Consider the following 24,645-nt stretch of genomic DNA (forward strand, 5'->3'; position numbering starts at 1 on the left):
CATGGGCGCAGTTTTTTCTCTCCAAACTGCTTCCTGCTGAATGGGGGCGTCGTTAATTAGGTCTTTCATGGTATAACCTGTGTGCTAGTTTCATCTCAGTTGGCAGTTGAGTGAAGCAATTTTCTGAAGGTGTTCACACCAACCCTTCAGGAGGGCGTGGTCCATCATACCAAATCGGAATAGAAGAAATGAACAGGGTCTCATCCTCTGTGAAAACAAAAGAAGAATCTCTTTTCCAAAGTATCATATCCTTAGATCCAAATTCTGAAATCATACCTTCATGATATCCGTTCTGGTTCCACTTGGCAGCCCATATAATGAAATGTCTCTCTGTACTTAGCTCCTTCACAGTCAAAAATTTTAAAGAAAACACAATAATACAAAGAATCCAGACTCTCTGTGAATTTTTCATCTTTACGCGGCTTATTTTTACTCTATCACTTTACTTTATTCTGTCTCTTTAAAGACTTTACCTTTTTTTTTTTTTAAACCATTAACTTTATTCTCTATATTCTTTTTCTTCTCTCTCCCAAGCCAACGTACATTCATCCAACAGTGTGATTCATTTAGTGGTCTGAATCTGTCCTATTGTGAATCTGCAATTTTTTACTATCCAGGAGCACTTTTGATTTGCACCTTTAAATCACTAGACGCTTAAGAATCTAAGCTGTGACATTCCTAGGTTAACTTTTTGCTTTTTGAGCGCAGATCTTTGACCTGGAATAACCCTGTAGGCTGTCTTTGAACTTTCAGAGATCCGCCTGTCTCTGCCTCCCAGGCATTGGGATTAAAGGCGTGTGCTACCACACCTTGAACTCACAGAGATCTGTTCGTCTCTGCCTTCTAGGCACTGGGATTAAAGGCGTGTGCTACCACACCTTGAAGTCACAGAGGTTTACTTTAAGAATTTTAACTTTTAGTCTGTATATATTTTTAACACTGTAAATCATTTAAAATTTTTCTTTGTCTTTGAATCTCTTTACTGTATCTCTCTCTGTTTTTCTGACCACATGAGTCTTTAATTTACCAAGCAATCTCAGTAGGACTAAAGGCGTGGCTTTGCCAGCTAGATCCAGTCCATTCCTTAGCTTTCCAGCCTCATGGCTGAGGTATTGGCTGTAGCCATGTTTATAGCATTTCAAGGTCCCTGCCAGCCAGCGAGCTACAACAGACAACACTCAAGTCCTCTCTCTGTAGCCGGCCCTCCTGCCTCAAACAGTCAGAGTTTGCCCTGGCAGGATGGCCCAGAAAGCCGGCATTTTTAAACAGCGCAGCTTTTTTCCTGCTACGGCTGAAAACCGAAAAGCATGTGTTCAGCTTTTCGTCAACACCATTTAAATGTTTCGTGGCAGGACCTCTTAATGAGCTGCAGGCTTTGCAGCTAAAGCTGAGTCAGGAAGCCTCTCTTAGATGAGGCGCTTGCTTGCCTCTAGCAAGCAGAGTAGACCCGAGAAATTGCCACAAGAAACATGCTTTACTCTATTCTTTTCCAAGCTTTCTCAGGCTTTCTGTGGACTCAGTTAGCCACACGTCTGGGCGTCATTCTGTAGTAATAGGGGGCGGCGGCAGCGGGGCTGCGTCCCCAAATCCCCAGCCGCCTGGCTCGGCTAGCTTATGCCCCAAATAATTACACGGACACTCTATTCTTTTAAACACTGCTCTGGCCCATTTCTAATCATCTGTGTAGCGCCCCTAGGTGCGCTTACCGGGAAGATTCTAGCCTAAGTCCATCCTGGGTCGGAGCTTCATAGCGTGCGTCTTCCCTGGAGCAGGTAGCATGGCGTCTCTCCTGCATCTGCTCCGGAGAGGAGAGCTGTCGAGTCTGACCTCACTTCCTCTTCCTCCCGGCATTCTGTTCTGTTTACTCCACCCACCTAAGGGTGGGCCTATCCAATGGGCCTAGCAGTTTCTTTATTGCTTAGCTAATGAAATCAACAGATTGATATATGACACTCCCACATCAAGGAAGTCCATTGTTGCATATGACTCGTGTAATGTTTAGCTGCCCAAAAGTTGTATAGCTAAGTCTAAGCTGCCTTGTTGTTCTAAGAGGAAAATCTTAGGCGGCTGAAAATTAACCCAACATTTGGGAGCATTTTTGGGTGTAATTGCCATCCAACAATGAGGACGCATGATCTGGCTTAGGAAAACCCAGCAGGAAGCAACTTTGCTTATTAATTCTCTTGGTTTGCCTTATAATTGTAGTAAAACTTGACCGCCTCTCTTGGTAAAAGCTGGATGGAATTACATTTAGTCTACCTACACCAGCAGGACACTATGGAGATGCTAAATGGCACTGTGGTTTTAGGTTAGATGACATTCATCAGCTGACATTCTTATGAGTGGCACTCTAGTTCCATGTTCTGTTAGGATACGTCAGTGTTGACTTGATTGTGTTTAAATTTTTGTGCCTCCATCTATAATCCAAATGTGCTGAATGACATTATTATTCCTTGGGCTCAGAATTACACAACTTAACAAGGACTCAGGAGAGCTTTTTGGTGGCACATGCCTTTAAGCACAGTACTCAAGAGGCAGAGGCAGGCTGAATCCTGTGAGTTAGAGGCAAACCTGGTCTCCATATTGAGTTCCAGGATAGCCAGGACTATGTAGAGAGACCCTATCTCAAAAAAACCAAAGTCCAGAGCCAAAACAATCATTCTAATTCTTATCCATTATAATTCCTACTTTTGTTTTTTAAAAATGTTCAAAAATATAATAATGCTATGTTTATTCTTGCTAAACACTCAGGTTCAAATTTTACACACAACTGGAATGTTGGAGCATATATCTTAGCATATGAATATGGTTTATATCCTAAATTTGCTTTTGTTTCTAGCTGAAATTTTATCTTTAGCAAGAAGAAAGGGCTTTGATTTCCTCCAACCTACTATACACCTTTGTAAATGAGAAATATTTTCATTGTTTCCCCACTTTGGTATCCATGGAGCTGAAGGATGTATCACCTAAAATATCACATACTGGGATGAGTTCCAAGTGAAGAACAGTGGGGCCCAAGGCAGGGAAAGTGACTCCATGAGGGAATAAAGCAAGTCAGATTGCTGACCAATGGAGTCCCATCTGCCTGTTGCATGCCTTGTTGAGTAGTTGTGACTCCACAGAGAATGAGGCCATTCCAGCAAGGCCAACTTCATGGGTGAACAGAAAGGCAACAAAGATCCCAGGGAACAAGCCTCCCTACCTTGGTGGGAAAAGACAGTAACTGAGCAGTCTTGTTTGATAGTTCTTTCTAAATTTATAAATCCACTTTCTTCACTTTCCCAGAGAACAGATAGTGTGAGAAAATGGAGCAGGAGAAGCACAAGACAATGCTCACGGAAAATTATCAAAAGCAGGGGAAAGAGGATCAATCTACATGTACAGTCATAACCACTACTAGCCATATTCTCCATTCTTGCAAATTAAAAAAGGAAAATGTCAAGATATGTCATGTAAAGTGATTTAATGTAACTTCAGGTAAATTTTTCTGTAACAAAACCACTCTTGGTTTTACATCTGCAAGGGCTCTTTGCAAAGATGTGTGTGCATGTGATTAACATTTACCTGCAAAGATGTGTGTGCGTGTGATTAACATTTACCTGCAAAGATGTGTGTGCGTGTGATTAACATTTACCTGCAAAGATGTGTGTGCGTGTGATTAACATTTACCTGCAAAGATGTGTGTGCGTGTGATTAACATTTACCTGCAAAGATGTGTGTGCGTGTGATTAACATTTACCTGCAAAGATGTGTGTGCGTGTGATTAACATTTACCTGCAAAGATGTGTGTGCGTGTGATTAACATTTACCTGCAAAGATGTGTGTGCGTGTGATTAACATTTACCTGCAAAGATGTGTGTGCGTGTGATTAACATTTACCTCCAGTATCACCATGCTGATATTACCGTCGCTTACTCTGACACTTTAGTTTTAACATTTGTATTTGGAGGAATAAAAAAAAAAATACTTCCGAAAGAGTATAACTTATTTCTGTAATCCGAGTTCATGCGAGTGCTTTAGAGGAACTTTAGAAACAACTGTATTATTTATTTGTCTTGTTTTTGTGGTAAAATACCTTAGCAGTGGCAACTTAAGGGAGGCAACTTTTTTGCCTCACAGTTTCAGGATGTCGCCTGTTGTGGAGGGGAAGTTGCAGCAACGGAAGCTTGCGCTTTCTTTGTATGCAACCTAGAACCCCAGCCCATGGGATGCTATTACCTATATACAGGACAAACCTTCCTGTAAGGAGTCGTTCTCTGTCCCACCAGCCAGCTCCCAAATAATGACATGGAGACTTCTTATTAATTATGAAAGCTCAGCATATAGCTTAGGTTTGTTCATAAGTAGCTCTTATGTCTTAAACTAACCCACACTTCTAAATCTATGTTCTAACACATGGCTTTTTACCTTTTTCTCATCCTGCACCTCTGACTTGTTTTGTGTCTCCTGGCATCTCCTCATGCACCTAATTTCATCCCCAGTTCCTCTCTTTGCTTGGAAGTCCCACCTATTCTCCTTGTCTAGCTATTGACCATTCTAATAATAATTAAACGAGTCACAGTGACACATCTTTACATAGTGTAATCAAATATTTCACAACACCTTTCCATCTTAACTGACTCAATCTAGGTAATCTCTCACAGATATTTTTGGAGACTTGTCACATACATGATCCTATATCCTGTCAAGTTGACCATCAATGATAACCTTCACCACAACTTTAAAGCAGCTGAGACCATTTGGGAATTAAAATCCTGCCTGTAGGACTGTTTCTGTGGACATTCAAACTGATGAGCAATGTATAGAATGAGAAGCCTCAGTGAGGGTTTTCAGTGACTAAAGTCCTAGAGCTAAATAATGACTGGCAAGGGAAGAATAAAGTAGCTATGATCCTCAATGCAATTTGACTCTCATGACAGTTGATAGCAACTGTAGAAATGTAAATTTTATTTCAATATAAGGTTGAAGTTTCTATGGCCAGAGCTATTCAGACTGACAAGTACTATCATAGTTGAACAAAAGCTGTAAAAGCATTTGGTGATGTTGCTAAAGGGAAACACATCCATGCTTGGGTTATAGTGGGTGACTTCTTTTTTTTTTTTTTTTTGTAAATAAAGATAGTTTTCTTTTCTTTCTTTTTTTATTGAGAAAAAGGGAAAAAAAGTTTCCCCCTCCTCCCAGCCTCCCATTTCCCTCCCCCTCCTCCCACCCTTCTCCCCCTCCCCCAAACTCCTCTCCCCCTCCCTCTCCAGTCCAAAGAGCAGTCAGGGTTCCCTGCCCTGTGGAAAGTCCAAGGTCCTCCCCACTCTGTCCATGTCTAGGAAGGTGAACATCCAAACTGGCTAGGCTCCCACAAAGCCAGAACATGAAGTAGGATCAAAACCCCGTGCCATTGTCCTTGGCTTCTCATCAGCCCTCATTGTCCGCCATGTTCAGAGAGTCCGGTTTTATCCCTTGCCTTTTCAGTCACAGTCCAGCTGGCCTTGGTGAGCTCCCAATAGATCAGCCCCACTGTCTCAGTGGGTGGGTGCACCCCTCGTGGTCCTGACTTCCTTGCTCATGTTCTCCCTCCTTCTGCTCCTTATTGGGACCTTGGGAGCTCAGTCTGGTGCTCTAGTGTGGGTCTCTGTCTCTATTTCCATCCATCACCAGATGAAGGTTCTATGGTGATATGCAAGATATTCATCAGTATGGTTATAGGATAAGGTCATTTCAGGTTCCCTATCCCCAGCTGCCCAAGGAACTAACTGGGGACATCGCCCGGGGCACCTGGGAGCCACTCTAGGTTCGAGACTCTTGCCAACCCTAAGGTGGCTCCCTTAACTAAGATATGTGCTTCCCTGCTCCCCTATCCAGCCTTCCTTTATCCCAATCATCCTGTTTCCCCAAGTTCCCCCCATCCTCCCCTTCTCACTTTTCTCTCCCCATCTTCCCTTACCCCCAACCCACCCCACTCCCAAGATCCCACTTTTCTCCCCGGCAATTTTGTCTACTTCCCATAGGCAAGAGGATAACTATATGTTTTTCTTTGGGTTCACCTTCTTATTTAGCTTCTTTAGGTTCACCAATTGTAGACTCCGTGACCCTTATTTATGGCTAGAAACCAATTATGTGTGAGTACATCCCTTGTTCATGTTTTTGGGTCTGGGTTACCTCACTCAGGATAGTGTTTTTTATTTCCATCCATTTGCATGCAAAATTTGAGAAGTCATTGTTTTTTACCGCAGCGTAGTACTCTAGTGTGTATATATTCCATACTTTCTTCATCCAGATGGGCACAGGAGATCACTTCCTAGGTATAACCCTAGCAGCACAGACATTAAGGGCAACATTGAATAAATGGGACCTACTAAAACTGAGAAGCTTCTGTAAAGCAAAGGACACTGTCACTAAGACAAAAAGGCAACCTACTGACTGGGAGAAGATCTTCACCAATCCCGCAACAGACAAAGGTCTGATCTCCAAAATATATAGAGAACTCAAGAAATTAGACTTTAAAATGCTAATTAACCCAATTAAAAAATGGGGCACTGAACTGAACAGAGAATTCTCAACAGAAGAAGTTCAAATGGCTAAAAGACACTTAAGGTCATGCTCAACCTCCTTAGCGATCAGGGAAATGCAAATCAAAACAACTTTGAGATATCATCTTACACCTGTCAGAATGGCTAAAATCAAAAACACCAATGATAGCCTTTTCTGGAGAGGCTGTGGAGGAAGGGGTACCCTCATCCATTGCTGGTGGGAATGCAATCTTGTGCAACCACTTTGGAAATCAGTGTTTCGGTTTCTCAGGAAATTCGGGATCAACCTACCCCTAGACCCAGCCATACCACTCTTGGGAATATACCCAAGAGATTCCCTATCATATGACAAAAGCATTTGTTCAACTATGTTCATAGCAGTATTATTTGTAATAGCCAGAACCTGGAAACAACCTAGATGTCCTTCAATGGAAGAATGGATGAAGATAGTGGGTGACTTCTATGTTGCTTCCAAATCTAATATTCTGTAAGAGGCGCTGGATCTCCTAATAGATTTGAAACTATTCCTTTCTCTTCCTAGTTAGTTGAACAAACTAAAACTATGAAGCATGGATCTGCTTATTATAGAAAGAAGCAAAGACCTTTTAAGATGTCTTAGAAAGGAAGGGATACACTTGGAATAAGTTATTACAAAGTAAAATATTGACAACCATCTCTTTTCTATATGTATTTCTAAAAGATCCTGTGTGTGTTCTAAATATTGTGTTGGTATTCCTTTCTTAGTTGCTCTTTAAACAGTACCATATATGGTTGAAATTTAGTTAGTAAAAGGATTAGGATGATTCTAAAACTTATCTAAAGAAATCTGTGAACATAAGTTGCTCCAGGAATAGACTCAAGTATTAATAAGGAAAGAAGATCATGAGTATCTGTTAAGTTGATGGGATATAATGAAGTGGCCATAATTTATAAGTCAACTACAGCTTCTGGTTGTCTGCATGGGTGGAGTGGCCTTCATGCACAGTCCTCTGGGCAACAGTGGTCAGAGCATGTGATTTGCTCTTACCAGCTTTCAGTTAGACTCACAACATCATTCCTTCCATGACAACCAGGAGAATCAGTATGGGTTGACTGCCTCAAAGCCGCATACATGGGATCAAAGTATGCACCAACTTGTATAGAATTTTTCTTTTGTAGCTTCTGATCTTCGTTGTAAATGTTAAATTAAAACGAACAAGAATTTCAAAAAAAGTTTTGTAAAGCAAACACAAGCACAACTTCTGAGTTCTTGCATAACTAAGTGTCATGTCAATGATACCTTTTTTGTTTGTTTGTTTGTTTGTTTGTTTGAGTTTTTTATGAAACAGGGTCTCACCATATTAGCTTAGTTGGTCTGGGATTTGCTAAGTAATCCAGGCTGGCCTTGAATTCAGCAAGCTGCCTGGCTCTGACTTCCAAGTGGTGGGATGGACACAGTACATCACCTTGTCCAGGTTCTTCTTTGCTTTGAAAAGGTGGCTTGAATTCCTACCTCATCAACTAAGTCAGGCTTCTTTGCATGAGAACTTTTTGATACTTCTCAACTGCTCATTCACTTCCCTCTTTCTTTCTCTCTCTTTCTTGTCTTACTTTATTACTTTTTTTATTTTTGTCAAACCTTAGTTTGACAATTAAAAAAAATTTAAATCCTGATCTACAGTTTAAACTGAATAACACGTTGTCTCTCTAGTGGTCATAATAAAACAAAATCCAACATAAGATTTTATGCGACTAAATATTAACCTTATATACTCCAAGATTAACACTATAAATTTCAATGTATACTTATTCCTGTAAAAAAAATACTGTCCTGGAAACAACTATGCTCCTGATCTGAGACACAACAACTCACCCTTGCACACAGATTCCAAGCATAGTAGACAACAGGATAAGGAGTAAAGGACATGCTCTCTGCTGCACGATGGATGAACCGCCAGCACAGTTTTCGGTGTACATTCTTGGGTGTAAAGGACAATGGGTTGAGTAGCCCACAGACATGTCCGGTGTCCTCCTAAGATGTTAGGTCTATTAAACACACCCAGAAAATACTAAATATAACCTGAAGAAGTAATTCTTTTTACGAACCATAGCAGTGGACATTAGCCATTTCCCATGGGTTAGCCTAGCTTCAACAACAAAAGACTTATATCAATTTTCTATTGATGTATGACAAATTGCTACAAATTTAACAACTAAGACAGCACTTTTTTTTTATATTCTGTAGTTTAATAGGTCAGAAATCTGGGTAGGCTTGACTGAGTTTTCCGATTAGGGTCGTGGAAGCCCGAGTCTAGGCAGGCCTGATTTCTAGTGATGACTCTGACTCTTAGCTCTTTCAGAATGCAGGCAGAGCTCAGCTGCTTCTGCTTGTTGTTTGACTTCATTCAGAGAAGCTGAAAGCTGCTCTCAGGCCTTTGCATGTGGTCCCTTCCATCTTCAAGCCAGAAACAGTATGCAGAACCTTTGTGCTTTGAATGTCTTTGACTTTTCCTTTCCCACCAACCTTAGGAAGGTTTTAAAGAAATCATGCAATAATATTGGCTCAGCCATCCAACAACTATGTAATGAATTCAAGGTCAACTGATGCCTTTTCTGCATACAAAAGCATAATCAAAATTGCCACAAGTGGCTGTATACCAAGATGTCCAAAGACATGGGCTCAAGACACTGGGTTCAAAGCTCCACCTATTTATTAGCTATGTGTCATTGGATAAAGTTTGTTAGTAACTTTGTTTCTTAGTTTCTTTAATGATCTGACTTGATGAGTTCAATGAGTAAGATAATTCATGAAAAACATTTAATGCAGTAGGTACATAGTAATGACTCAACAAATGAAATGGTATTTCTGGAGAAAAACCAAGGCTGTGAGAGGAAGAAAACGGAAGCAATTAATACAGGCAGATTACTGAAGCAAGGGCTTATAAAGGAGGTAAGGCTTCGGCTGGATCAAGTCAAACTGGTAATTTTTATAAGCAGGGAAGCTGAAGGTACTTATCCTAAATGATATCACATTCAACAATAAAACACTTTCATGCTGTTGAAATGAGATTTCTATTGTATCTGTTTATTTATTTAGATAGAGAATGATAATTTGTGTGTTCTTCCCTTTGGCAAACATTGAGTTTGTACAGTTCCATCGTTTCAAAGACAAGAAAATGAACAAAGTAACGAACAAGCCATGCTGAATCAACAGGTTGCGGTGGATGAGCAGACTAGCAGGCTTGGTACTGATGCGTGAGGCTCACCCAAGGAATCTGACAGGCACTGATACTGAACATTTGTAGAGAGTAAGAAGGAGCCTTGTATGCACTTTCTGTATTAATTACTTTTCTTCACTGTGACCAGAATACCTGAGTTCAAGAACTTACAGGAGAAATAGGTCATTTGGGCTCACACCTCCTCAGGATCCATCTTGTCAGAGTCAAAGGAGAACACGTTGGATCAATGCAGTTCACATCATGGCAGAGATGGAATAGAGAAAAAGGAGTGAGAACAAGACACAGCCCACGGGAACACTCTTCTTGTGGCCCACCTTCTCCAACAATGCCAATCTGTGGCTCTCTCTGTCCCCACGAGTCCCATCCTGCTACTGTCATTGTTACATACATTCCTTTTATAAGGAGAACTATTCAAGGGCTAGTGTAGTGGGAGCTGTGGGGCTGCATTCTGCCACCCAGCTCCCGCCACCAGCTAGCTTATGCCCGAAATAACAACACACAAACTGTATTCTTTTAAACACCGCTTGGCCCATTTCTATCTAGCCTCTTCTAGGCTAGCTCTCGCACCTGGACTAGCCCATTTCTAATAATCTGCTGTAGCCCACCAGCTGGCTTACCAGGAATGATCTTAACCTCCGTCTGTCTGGAGTGGGAGAATCATGGCAACTCTCTGACTCAGCTTCTTTCTTCCAGCCTTCCGTTCTGTTTACTCCACCCACCTAAGGGTGGGCCTATCAAATGGGCCTAGTAGTTTCTTTATTGCTTAACCAATGAAATCAACAGATTGATATATGACACTCCCCCATCAGGCTAGCCTTAGATAGGAAAGTCATCACCAAGTAAAAGGATAGGGATATACCTTAGTGGTAGAATGCTTGCCTTGCCTGGCTTCAATCCCTGCAAAAAGAAAAGAAACTAAAAAATGTAGAAAGTCAACAACCAATTAGCTACCACATCCCCCTTCTACTATATGGCCTGTTACTGAGAGGGAACACCATACTTTCCCTGTAAAGAACTATTCATTCTTCTCTATTGATACGTAAGATCAGACCTCACTGACCTAAGGAAGGGTGGGATTTTGACTTGGACTGGGCCGCCAGAGCTTTGTGGTTCCCTGGTTCTTGTCATTAGATCACACATGGGTTCAAATCCAAACTAGGACAGTGAAAATATTTCCTGGGGAGTTTTCTGAAATTTAAGAAAAAAATAATTTGACTTCCATGTACGGTTGCCGAAATGAAGCAATATAGGGGCGGGCTGCTGGGAGATACCAAGAATAAGAAAATCCAGACAAACATCAGCTGGAAACTAGAGGTTCTCAGGTCTGAATGTATTCTCTGAGTTCTCTGCCAAGCCAGTTGGAAACATCATTCTCCGGACTTCTAACTTAATGACTTAACAAATTATTATATTTTGTTCAAGCACAATTGAGTTTACATTTCTGTTGCTGTCAACCAAGAAAATTCTAATGAAGTCAGTCTATAGAGCCTCGGGTTTAATCTCACTTTAACCATAAGACTAATTGATTTTTATACAAGCCCTGTGAGAATCGTTCCCCTGATTCCAACAACTATATTTAGTATCAAGAGCTCACAGAGTGTAACATGCTTATTGTTGGGGTTCCCATGGTGAGTGGGTAAAAAGGGGACAGGGGTGCAGACTGAGTCATTTTCATCGAGTTTCTTAATGTATTTGACTTTTAGCATCAGAAAATAAGAGCAATTCTTTTTAAAATGAAGAAAACTCTACTCTTGTCAAACGCAGTGGTTTCCAAAAGATTTCTTTGTTTTTCAAATAACTTTAGTTAACATTTAATAATGGAAATCCAGGCAACCAAAATATTTACTGCAAGTTGTTTGAAACAACAGACAATAGAGTTAGGGTGGTGTAGAGAGCCAAGAGCTTCTCTAGTCATTTATCTTCCCAGGCTTCCTAGACTCGTAACTCTCTTCAGCCAAACTCCGTCAGTCACCAGACCGTTCTCGGTCCTTAACTCTCCCCAGGGTATACTCCTCCGGGGACCTTACAGATTGTTTAGATCAGCTTTCATTTGACATGGCAAGTTTCCGAGAAGCTGCAAAGAGTGAAATATAAAAAGGGTGGGACCCAATTTTCACAGGACTCCACAAGCAACTCGATATTGCAGGCACTTCTCAGTCTTTGCTCAGACTGTGGTCAAGCTCTCCAGCTCACAGACTTTATTGGCAAGTAGAAAGAAGTGGCCGAAGTTGGCCTCCATAATTATGGGCTGGCAGGGGTCTGGAGGTTATTCAACCCGAAGCTGTTATTGTACAGAACAGTGAGCTCAGACTGGGAAAGTAACACACAACAGAGTCCAGAATGGCAAGGCAGAGTATTTCATTGAGAGAAAATAGCTTGGGTTAAGAAAAGAAAAACTCCAGGATGAAATCAGCTTGGGGGTTTGTGAGGTTGATGTAAAGTTGGAAGGTAAATTATTAAGTTCAAATCACATGGCCTTTCTGCCACTCTTTTGAGAACAGGATCCCTCATCCATCCCTCATCTTGAGATGCTTCAGCCTTCTGCACGAGAGGAGTACAGGTACGTGCCACCATGCCAAGCTACAAGTATTATTAGAATTTTTATTTATTTCAATTGTTATTTATTCTTTAAAAATGTCATCCATGTATGCAACTTATCGATCATCTCTACCTCTCCCTCCCCTCTCCAGCCCGCCCCTGAGCTCCCGTCACCTTTCCCTCCCAACGTCATTACCTCCTTATATTGATTGACTATTTTCTTTAATTAGGGCCGCCTGTGTGCACATATGCATGGAATTATAGCAGATTTTAAGTGGTAAAGAGCTATTTTGTTTTCTTAACTTTTTAAAACACACAAAGGCAGAGAGGAAAAAAATTCAATAGTCCTATGTAGCGATCACTTTTTCTCATATGCTAATTAATGCACATCTGATCGTCCTCCATTCGTGCAATCACTCCCTCCTCACCTCCCCTCCCCTGCCCCCAGATTATTTTAAAGCAAAACAGACTGTAATATCATTGGACTGATGATATCATACAGTGGTATCACACAGTGGACACTTACCTAGCAGGGCCATGTCTTTGATCCCCAGCACAGCAAGAAAAACAACAGACCAAAACCAGACACCATATATATGTGTGTGTCTCAATTCACCTATAAACACTTGCGTGTTTGTCTTCAAAAGTTAAGAACTGAGAGGCTTTAGCTGTATAATAGATATGAGGATGGTGTTGAGGCTTTTTTTTTTCCCCTGGAGAACATGCTCATATCCAGGAAGGATATCCAAAGACTCACTGGGGCATGGGCTGAGGAGGAAGAAATGGCGGTGTAAATCCTTCCTATTCCCTATCAACACTATTACATGAGCTATTTTGAAATTGCTTCCTGCTGTCTATGTCTAAAATGCGCATCTTGGTTTCCCCTGCTAGTACAGAAGAATAGGAAAAATTCATGCCTTTTGGGTCAGTGGGGATGTTCCCCTGTTAGAGCTTCTGCGTCTCTCCTTTTCAGTTCACTAGGTCTAGGGAAATGGTGTAAGTGTGGGTCTTTCTGTTTATACATTAACTATGCATCTTTTGATTGACCATCCTGTTCCTAAAGACATTCTGAGTGCTCCCTTGATATTTATGGAAGAAGAGAAACTTTCTGAACTCAGGAAAAAAAAATGGATTTTTAAGTTTCTCCTCTCGGTAACTAGCAAGTATACCGCATAAATTATTCAGGCAATATGGGAAGAAAATAAATACATTTCAAGTGCTATCTGAGAGATCGTTTCTGTGTGTGTACCAAGCCCTTTTTCATATAGGCCCTGCAAAACCAGGAAGATTGAAATATTTTCTGAATGAAAAAACGTGCAACATGATGTATCACAGAGGGCACTGCAGACAGACGCTAAAGCACACCCCGTCTGGCCTCAGAGTTCGAGCTGCATTTCAGAGATGGGAATACGCATTGCAGGGTACATTTTTCTCTAACCCAGTCATCGCAGAGTGGAACAGCACAAGAGAATTGATAAGACTGTCGGGCTGGCCAACCGAATAAGCTGCCCTTCACACCGCAGGCAGATTTACAGAGTGTGGCCGAGGCCCTTAGATCTTGAAACCATAGAGCACACCCTCTGCTTTTAATTTGTGCTTTGAAGATTTACACAAAGTAGACCGAATAGTTCACTCTCCAGTTAGAGGCTCACAGTTTCCATCTGGCAAAAGGTTATGAACAACATGCCTGCATTACATAATGGCGAAGTTTCCATACCAAGGCTCGCCGGCCATCGGTTTATAATCAGAAACGTCACATGATGCACAGAACAAGAAATTGGAATTACACGGGGCTGATACATTTGCTTCCTCATGTTTCTTAACAGAAGCGATTCCCTTGGCTTTAGTTACATCTGTAGATTGTGTAGAGTCACCAGAGAAAAAAAACCCAGGAAGAGAGCTAGACAGTTCAAAAAAAATTGCAACAAAAATAATTCTTTTGTTACTCTGGCATATTTTTAAAATTCTTCCTTTTGTCATTGTCGGTACAATCTCACATCAAAGCCCAGAAAGATACAGGACAGATAATAAGAATCTTCATAGCTACAGCTCCCCTAATATGTGACCAGCAGGCTATGATGTAAGCGTGTGGGGACCATGGCAACAGGTCAGGTCAGCACTGAAGGCCATCTCAAAGTCTGCCTTTAATGGAGCTGTCCTGAGAGTTTTCTGAGGAAAAAAAAATCATACTTTCCCTACAGAACACGAACCCTAATTAGAAGAAGGATCAGGAAGTCAGTCAGAATGTCTGTCTGTCTCTGTCTCTCTCTCTGATCTTAAACTCTTGATCCTCATGCCTCAGCCTCTTGAGTGCTGGATTTATAGCTGAGTGCCACCATGAGTTGTTATTAACAATCCCATTTTGATCTGAGCCACTTTTTTTTATGAATTACTGAATTTTTGTTTTCAGTGTTTTATTTCCAAACAAGAAGGGATTTTACTGCCTTTTTTAAATAAAAAAAGATCACATGCATATAATAATTGTTATTTTTATTTATCTAACTCTGGGGATTCGCAATAGCCAAGAATTACTCAACCACAAAAATGTGCTGAGGGCTCATTATAGGCCAGCATTGTCCTCACTCCCGGAGACTAAGGGGTGAGGGAGGTTGAGTAGCTGCTCCACTGGGCGCGTAGAGGAGGAGACGGGTATTGTGGAGAATGATTGCAAAGTCCACAGATGTTTCAAAAGATGTAATGAGCTTTGTGGGCCGGGATTCTTTAAACAAATAGGGGAAGTCACAGGACACCTCCTTGGTTCTAGGACCTAGAAGAACTGGTGAAGAGTTGAGTCTCAGTCTTTAAGCAGGTAAAGTACTCAGAAGAGAATTCTGGGTAGTGTAGATATCTCGAATGAAAGTCCAGTGGTGGAGAGAGGCCGACAGCTTTGTAGATCAGCTTGTAGACAAGAACTGCACTCCTTCATATTTCTGTTGTCATTGCTAACTTGGGTTTGCTGATTGGGTACACCTCCAGCCACCCCAAAGGTCTTGGGGCTTTGGCAAACCAGTTGGAACACTCTAGCTTAGCATTCAAGAGACCACTTGGCATGATGGGATGCCGACGAGGTAGTGAGGAGTCACACTAGAAAGGATTGGGTGATAGTGGTAGGTGGGGAGGAGAAAGTTGTTGTAAGGGACACATTCAAGGTCATACAAGGTCAAAGATACTTTGTTGACTTGATTTGACTGTGCTAAAGGCAATGGGCAGTCATGGTAGGTTTTAAGTAGGAGATACATTTGCATGGGGGAAAGGAGGAACCCTGGTACTCCTGGTTTCTATTACTGGCTTCCATCATGTGGGTCCGAGGAATAAATCTCAGATTGTCAGTCATCCTTGGAAGCATCATTCTTGCCCTTGTCTCACGTGTTATAGTCGATAAAAGCGTTTTTCTGTGTCGGCAGTATGCTGGCTAATCTTGGTTGTCAACCTGATACATTTAGAAAAAGGGACCTTCAGTTGAAGAATTATCTCCATCAGATTAACTTGTGGTCCTCCCTATGGGACATTTTCTTGATTGATAATTGATCTGGTGGGCCCACTCATCCTTAGACAGTATATCCGAGGCAGGTGACCCGGTCCATATCAGAAAGCTAGTTGAGAAAGCCAGTAAGCAGGGTTCCTTATGGTCTCTGCTTCAGTTCCTGTCTCCAGGTTCCTGTATAAGCTCCTCCGACTTCCCTTAGAGGTGGACGGTAAGCTGGCACTCTCTCTCCCTCAAGCTGTTGTTGGCCAGAATGTTTTCTCTAAGCATCAGAAAAGTAACTAACTCAGGAAGGCACCTAAGTCTCAAGGTGAAAACCTAAAGCTTTACGTCAGCTTTGTGATAGGCTTGGGTCAAGGACAAATTAACTCTACTTTCCCTGGAGTAAATGACGTCATTTTATTTGGCTCCTTTTCTAATTTAGCTGGGTGTGTCTTGCCCCCTGTGATTTTGATAAGGAGTAAAGATGAACTTCTTTACTCCTTATCAAAAAGTTAGCAGATTAACTTTCCATTTCAGCTGCTTCGAGACTGAGATGGCAATGTCTCCGTGAAAGGACTCAGTCTGCACAACCATGCCTGGAAGAAGATGGTGAAAAGCTGTGTCTAAAATCAGCTAAGTGACATCATTTAGTTAGACAGGACTTTCAGAGCCATCTCAGCAGTGGGACAAATATCCTAAAGAACCTGCCGAACTTTAAAAAACAAATCAAGGAAGTCAACAAAAGTGAATGAAGAAATATGGACGCTTGGAGTTATATCTAATTTACACTTGGTTTCTTACCCTAAGCGCAGACACCAGCAGGTTGTTTCTGTGCTATTTTTTAAACTGTGGCTGTTCCCATGCCTGATTACCTATGGACTTAGTCTAGACATCCCAGCCAGTAAGCAGTCAATTGCACAGATAATTGAGTCATCTGTGTTTAGGTTTCCTCTTTTGTCTTCTTCCCTGTGAGGGCCACATCATATCACAGTGGCCATTCTGTTTCAGGGATGGGGCTGTTGGCTCTGATCTCTGTGAAGAACTGTGTTAGAATTCCCACTCCTCCGCCCGCCGCCTGTCTACATGACTCTTCTGCCCTATAGGACTTGTTTCAGTGTTACAAATGAGTCTAGATGAGAGGGATCTTCGGGAAATTATTCAACAACAACAGGTATGCTTGGAGTCCGCCCAGTGCTAATGAGACAAATACAAATTGTTTTTTCCTTTTTATTAATTACATCTTTTCATTTATTTTATGTTCTGACCACAGTTTCTCTCTCCTCTCCTTTGTCCCCCCCAGCCCCCCCCCACTGCCCCAACAACCATCCACTCCTCTGTTTCTGTTCAGAAACGGGCAGGCCTCCCATGGTGTCAACAGAGCAAGGCTGTTGAGTTAAGGTCAGACTAGGCTCCTCCCTTTGTACTGCGGCTGGGAAAGGCAACCCAGTATGAGGAACAGGCTCCCCAAAGCCAACTTCCCCACTGCTAGGAGTCCCACAAATAAAACAAGCTACATAACTGTCACAGATATGTAACGGGCCTAGGTCTGCCGCTTGCAGGCTCCCTACCGTCCATAGAGAGTCTATGAGCTTCTGTGAGCCCAAGTTTGTTGTTTCTGTGGGTTTCCTTGTGATGACCTTGACTCCTGCTCCCAGTGTGCAACTCCTAATGCTGCAAACAGTTCCTACTCTTCCTCTTCCTCCTTCTGCTCCTTTCCCTGCTCCATTTTCTTCCCCTACTGGGGATCCTGCACAGGGTCATAAACATGCCTGCCAGTGTGCCTCTAGGTTCTAATGAATCCAACCTTTCTTCTAACACCTCCTTCAAGGATCCAGACTTAATTGTTTCAAAATAATTCTTTTTTTCATTTCCTATCGACTTCCTCCAAAAGAGAGCCGTTCTTTCTAAAACTGCAACTCTGAACTACTCGAATTCTTGTCATGAAAGATTTTTAAGCTGAGGGGCCAGTGAGATGGCCTAGCTGGTAAGGCTCTTGTAGCCCAAGCTCAATTCGTAGAACTTGTTATCATCTATAAACATGGTTGGGGACTGGAGGCTGGTGTCGCGAGGGGTGGCAGTGCCCTAAGGGGCAGCAGCAGATCACTCAAGCCCGCAGCAGGACAGTAGCGGGTCACCCAGGGCCTCCGAGGGTTTCCTTGGAGGGTGGGAGACAGCGGTAGGTGAGAGACAGATAGATACCCCATACAGAGAGCGGTGAAGTATAGAGTTTAGTGGGTTATGGAGGGGAAAAAGAAGAGGGAAAGGGGAGAAAGGGAGAAGAGGGAGAGAGGAAAGAGAGGTGTGGTGTGTGTGTGGGAGGAAATAGTTAACTCTTCAGAAGAGGGAAGGAGAGAGCAGGCTGGAGAGGAGGCAGAAGTGGGGTATTGGGAGTGGGCGGGGCTTGTCTCTTAAAGGGACAGGGTGTACAGGTGATAGACCAGGCCAGCAGATTATAACTGTCTCATTTTTTTTTCTTATAATAAAAAGGCAGGGATTTAGGCTTAGCAGGTTGAGGGAATGCAGACAACAGATTCTCAAGACTGCTTTATGTTTATTTGTGGGCATTGTCTTGGGGGTGCTGAGAAAGCTGGGTGTTGGTCACATCCTGGGGTAGCTGGTCACTTTACTTCTGTCCAGGGTTTGTGGTATGGAGCTGTCTGGTGTCTCTTAGACCTGGAAAAGTATTGGTAGAGCAGAGGACAAAGTTAAGTTTAGGAAGAAAAAAAAATCAGGACCAGGGAATTAAAAGGGGTGTCTGGCCTGTTAAAAATGGATCCTTCAATTCGGCTCTCTGGAACACACAAGAATTTTTTGAGTTTGGGAGAACTTAAGTTCTAAACATATACATTGTATAAACAGCAGCATGTTTATGTCAGAATGACAGTGACTGATGTTTTTGCACAAGGAGAAGTATTTTTAAGATTATGAAAGGCAGCGTGAGAGAGAAATTTGGTAACTTGTATTTGTCCTCACACTTTAATAACTTGTATTTGTATATCTTAAAACACCCTTTATTTAGAACCTGTTAAGAAGTTATACTGAAATTTGTTTGGTGAGTTTGTCCTTTTAAACTAATAAAACCTTTCAGCTGTCAAAATGCATCAGAGATCTTTGAGAAGAATAATATTTTACTTGAGTTATTGATTAAAAAATGGCAGAGAACTTACTTAGTTGTATTCCTAGAGCCTTTCCTCATGGTCCTCCATGGTTGTTGAGGGTCTTACTTGCCTTTTGTTGTTTAGTGCAGGGTCTGTCATGTTTTAGAAAATCCTGTGGATTAGAAATCTGTAGGAAGACAAGCCTACCTTGACCTGAGCAGCTAGGTAAGTTGATTCCATTTGATTCTTTGTTCACATCTGGAGATCTTCAGTTTAGATGAAAGGCAGTTTTCCCCAGTGGTGAGTGCTTGGCAGTTGCTGAAGAGAATTGAGGATGGATGTTGCTCTGTGCCCATCTGTCTTCTTTGGAGGAAATAGAGTGCTGCTGCTAGAAGCCAACCTGTCTCTCTGCTATAAAAGTCTTTTCATAATTAGACATTTAAATGCCATATTCCCCAGAGCCTGGCCAAGTCATGGAACCAATGTTATCCTTTATAAACATGTTGGGGGGAACCAAGGATGGTGCCATGAGAGGCAGCATTCCCACGAAGGGTGGCAGTGGGTTACCCTAGACCTCGGTGGGGCAGTGGTAGGTCACCCAAAGCCTCAGCGGGTCCCCTTTGTGAGTAGAAGACCACGGCGGGTGAGAGACAGACAAATATGCCATGCAGGGAGAGAGTTTGGGTATAGAGTTTATTTAGTGGGTTATGGAGGGGAAAGGGAAGGGGAAAGGGAACAGGGAAAAGGGGAGAAGAAAGAGAGGCGGTGAGGGAGGAGACAGTAGTTACCTCTTAAGAAGAGGGACAGAAAGAGAGCAGGCTGAAGAGGAAAAGGGGAGATCCACTTGCATTGGAGGAAGTGGGTGGTGGGTGGTGCTTGTCTCTTAAAGGGACAGGATACCCAGGTGACAGATCAGGCCAGCAGATTATAACCAAACTGATGTGGTAGAAAGAAGGAACCAACTCCAACAGGCTGTCCTTTGACTCCTCCATGAGCACCATCGTGCAAATCTATCCCCATCCCACCCACAGATAAATATATGTTAAAACCTTTAAGTCAAATAAATATTCAAGCATGAAGAAAACCAGTTTGTTACCGGTCTTGTTCAAAGGTGTCCACCAATGTTTAGGCATTGGAAATCTAATTCTAACACCATAGACAAGCAGGGCCCCGTGGGAAGTGTCCAGGTTTTGATGATTTTATCCCTAATAGGTGTGTTAATGCATTATTACAGGAGTGGGCTGATTGTTAAGGGAGTCGGTTAGTTATAAAAACAACTTTAGCATTTGCTGTTTCACTGTTATTGGCCTTTCTGCCATGGGCTGGTACAGGCAGAACACCCATGACTGCTCGCACTTGATCTTAGGATCCCCAGTCTCTAGAACTGTGTAGAACCCAGCCATGACAAGCTTAATTGAGGCCTGAGTTTCAGATTACCTGGTTCCAGGAAAGACCACAAACTGAGACCACCCAGGAATGGACCATCCCAAGGTGTACCTAATTTTCCAAAGGACATTCCTAACATTCTAGCTATTGTAGATAGGATCATCTGATGTCTCTTAGCCCAACACACTCATCCCCCCTCACCAAGACACCCCTAGAAAAATGTCAGCCAGTCATGGGTCCTGAACCTTAGAAATCCCCACTTCAACATTTATTATAAAAACTTCACCCCAACTGAGGTTGAAGCTCTCTGATCATGCCAATGCATTGGACACACGGTCTGAGTTCAAACTTGAGTAAGAATAAAGACTTTTACATATAGGACTCGGTCTCTTTGTTGGTTTTTGGGGGAGTCTGTGGTCTGGGCATAAGGAGTTGTAAGATATAAATCTGTTAATTACTCAGTCTGTGTAAAACAAAATACTATCAAAAGCTGTGTGGGGGGTTTAATATAGTTAGTTACCAAATCACACTTCCATTATTTGGGAAAGTAACATTCTACCCCTGAACCACAGCAGCTCCTTGTCCCTCCAGTTTGTAGCAGGAGCACCTCTGAAGACAGTGGAGCCAGAAAGAGCTATTAATATTTCAAAGCCAATGATACTAGCTTCATTTTTTTTTCAAGATGGGTTTCTTTGTGTAGCTCTGGCTGTCCTGGAATTTACTCTGTAGACCAGGCTGGCCTCAAACTCCGAGATCCATCTGCCTCTGCCTCTGCCTCTGATTGCTGGGATTAAAAGTGTGCACCACCTCTGCCTTGCAACTTATTTTATAAACTCACGTTAATGTCGTGAAACTTTCCTTCTATTTCTTACGCAAATAAGATGCAAAATTTAAAAGTAGTTGTTTCCAAGACTGAGATTCAAGGAAAACAGTTCATCCCTGAACAGCATTGTTCAGATCTCTTCCAGATGGTAAAACTCTAAGTCTAACTCTAGGGCACATGAGTGAAAGAGGGAGTGTGAAGGGGCTGGGGAAACTGCCCAGGGGTTAGAGAGCATTTGCAGGGGACCCAGGTTCAGTTCCTAGTTCTCTTGTCAGGCAGGTCACAAGTAACTGAAACTCCAGGTCCAAGGATCCTGCCAAATTCTGGATTTCAAGGTCACCTGTACTCACACACATGAGCAAACCTACACATACACACACACATATATGATGAAAAATTAAAGAAATCTCTTTTTTGAAAAGAGGGAATGTCGGTTCCTGCCACTGAAAAGCTCACAGAAGTCAGACACATCTGGATACAGAGTTTGATATACTCCTGGCACCACCTTCTTTGCTTTGGTTTGTTTTCAGGCACGGCTCCTTTACTATCAGATAGAGAGAGTGAAAAAAAAATGTCTACCAGCTTCTCCAGCTGCTCAGCTAATTTCGTTACTTCAGCAGGAAAAACACTGTTTTTCCCATCGATGTGCTGAATAAATAGTAACAGTATTTTCTATGTAGATTCTAAGTCAATTGAGAGCTAAGAAAAACAACCACCGGTTCAAGTATCACCTTCTCAACCACTGCAAACGGCCATTTGTCATAGATATCAGCTGCTCCCACATGGGGTTCCCAGAATGAACCATAGAAACAGGTAGGCTTCCTGCTCACTCAGGGACTTAGGGATGTGTTTAAGCAGCTTGGCCAAGTGAAGGGGCCCAAGTTATTGTTTTTGAGTTTACCAATTAGATAAGTCACTCTTGCCTGAGGATTAGATATACGGTGGGAAAAAAAATGCCAGAGTTACCAAATTCATTGAAGCTACAAGTGACAAGGATGTAAGTTTCTACCAACGGTATCTTTTTTGCTATTCCTTTAACACATTAGATTAACCATTTCATCTTTGAAACCATGGGTGGCAAGAGTCCCTCCCTTCAAGGACAGTCCACCCCTTCCTTCTTGAGGCCACACTATACCAGCCACCACTCCACTGAGGACCTCTAGTGAGCATTGCAGTTGGTACCTAGAAAACTCTGAGGTAACTTAACCCCTTTCAAGGTGTTTGTGTCCAGGACTGAAACCCACTTCCTAGTCTCTTTCCTAACCCACAAGATGTACTACAATCACCCAGTATCGTCTTTCTGAGGCCACAGAATGGCACAAACGGTAAGACCAATGGAAATTAAACTAGTACAATTCCAACAAATTAGTGACATCCTCCTCCAAATGTAAAAGCAACGTTTTCTCGATGATCAACACCGTAGGAAGAAATTATGAAATCCATGAGCTAGTTTAGTGTCTGTTGCTGGGATAAAACCAACTTGGGGAGGAAAGGGTTTGTTTCATCTTAGAATTCAAGGTAACAGTTCACCTCTACTGGAAGTTAGGGGAAGAGTTCAAAGCAAGAACCTGGAGGCAGGCTCTGAAGGAGGAACCACTGAGAACACAGGGTTTCCATGCATGGGCCACTCACACCCAACATTTGCAGAAAACAAGATAATACACTAACTTTTAAAGCAGCTATTCCTGCCAAGATACTACAGCAGAACCTGTGTGTTTAGGGCTTCAGTGAGACTTATAGATGTTGTGGTGTGTCTGACGAATGAGGAGTGGGTGAAATCTTGGCTCTGACTTCTCCAAAAGCCAGTTATTCAATGCTGAATGTCTAGAATCCAGGGCCTGTAAACTGAAATTTGGTCTGGAGAAGACTTGGAAAAAAATTCATTTTAGTACTCTCAATTTGCCATAATTTGGAAATAAAATTAATTCCAGTGCACTGTCTCCACCCCTACAGAGTGCCTTTGGAGGTGTAACTCTTTTTGCACAGTAGACCAAATTAATAGCTACAGTTCCCAGGTCTGGGTAAGATGCCCGCCTTTCCTCTTTCCCCACTGAAAAGCTATGATTTATTTTATTATTTATTTTCTTTTTTCTTTAGCTCTATTTCCTGGCACTCTGGGGCCATAGTGGCTACCTTTTCTAGGAGCAAGTGTGTAGGTTCTTAAGAAAAAAAGCCTACCTTTTGAATTTAGCCAGATTTTGACCAGTTTCCAGGAGCTGGAAGGGGAGAAGGGTGTAGATAATGCTTGAGTCTGTTGAAAATTTACATGAATTTAAGATGGCTCCTTTCACTGTTTTCTCCCTGAAAGTGTAGAATGATTTGCATTTCAACTAGCATAGTCTACCATATTTGTAAGCAAATGCCTTCTATGTAAAACCTCCCAAGGCTCTGAATTACCCAAGGCTCAGTTACCTGGCAGTGTATAGGACAAATATTCTCCTCCAATGCTCAGAAGCCTCTAAAGATGCCCTTCTATACCATCTGGTGATGTGGGGTGCCCTTCTGCATGCTGTGAATATGTTTTATTACCATTGGTTAATAAAGAAGCTGATTTAGTCATTAGCCAGGCAGAAAAGAGCCAGGTGAAAAATTCAAGAAAAGATAAATGAAAAAGGAAGGCAGAGTTTGAGAGGTGCCAGCAGCCACCAAGAGGCCACCAGAGGTAACAAACTATGATAGAAATAGTTTAATTTAACTTGTAGGAGCTAATTAATGATAAGCCTGAGCTACTAGGCCAAACTGTTTATAATTGATAGTAAGCCTCAGAGTGGTTATTTGGGAACTGGTGGGCAAGAGAGAACCTTCAGTTGCAATCTGGTTCTTTGATAGCCTGTATCTATGTAGGAAAAGATCCCGGTCAAAGAAGATAGGAACTTAGGAACTGAGGCCTGGTGTGAGTTTGACTAAAAAGGAACAAAGAAATAGTAATTCTCATTCATATCTCCCTCAGTTGACTGAGAGTCAGGCTTCTTTAAGCATGGAGCCAAGGGGTGGAGAGTTAGGAAAGAGAGAGACGAAGTGGAGGTTGGGGCCCATGACTGGCTCTCTTAGGCTGCATCTGGGGGGAGGTGAGAGAAGTCTGGCTATAGCCCTGCTCCTCTCAGCACTGCTCCCTTACCACCACAAGACTTGGGGCCCCCATGGCTGATCTCACTCCATCCTGTCTATTTCAGCCCACTCAGCCCTTCCTCACTGCCAGACTCTTCTCTGTCATCTCCCTTATAGAGCTCCAACATCCTTACTCCAGGGAGCTGACTCCATTCTTCATGAGGCTCTTTCCCACCACAATAGACCAATGACACAGTCACTTGATGGAAGTGAGATGATGTCACTTCTCAGATACTTCCCGAACGCCATAGCCTATTCAGAATGAACTTTACAAGCTTTACCATCCATTGCCTCTGCTCCCAGACCTAACACCTGCCTGTGCTTTCCCCAGATTTTTCTCCCTTTGATGTTGGCTTTCTTCTCCTTGTTCTTCAAATTGCCAGCCTTCCTTTTGCTTTGGATTTTGCAGAGGTCAAAGTCCCTTTTCTGTAGCTTCCACCCTCCCCTCCAGATGTCTTCTTGACTGGCCCCCCTTCTTTAATCC

This window comes from Microtus pennsylvanicus, chromosome 17, assembly GCF_037038515.1.
Source record: "Microtus pennsylvanicus isolate mMicPen1 chromosome 17, mMicPen1.hap1, whole genome shotgun sequence".
Lineage (NCBI taxonomy): Eukaryota > Metazoa > Chordata > Mammalia > Rodentia > Cricetidae > Microtus > Microtus pennsylvanicus.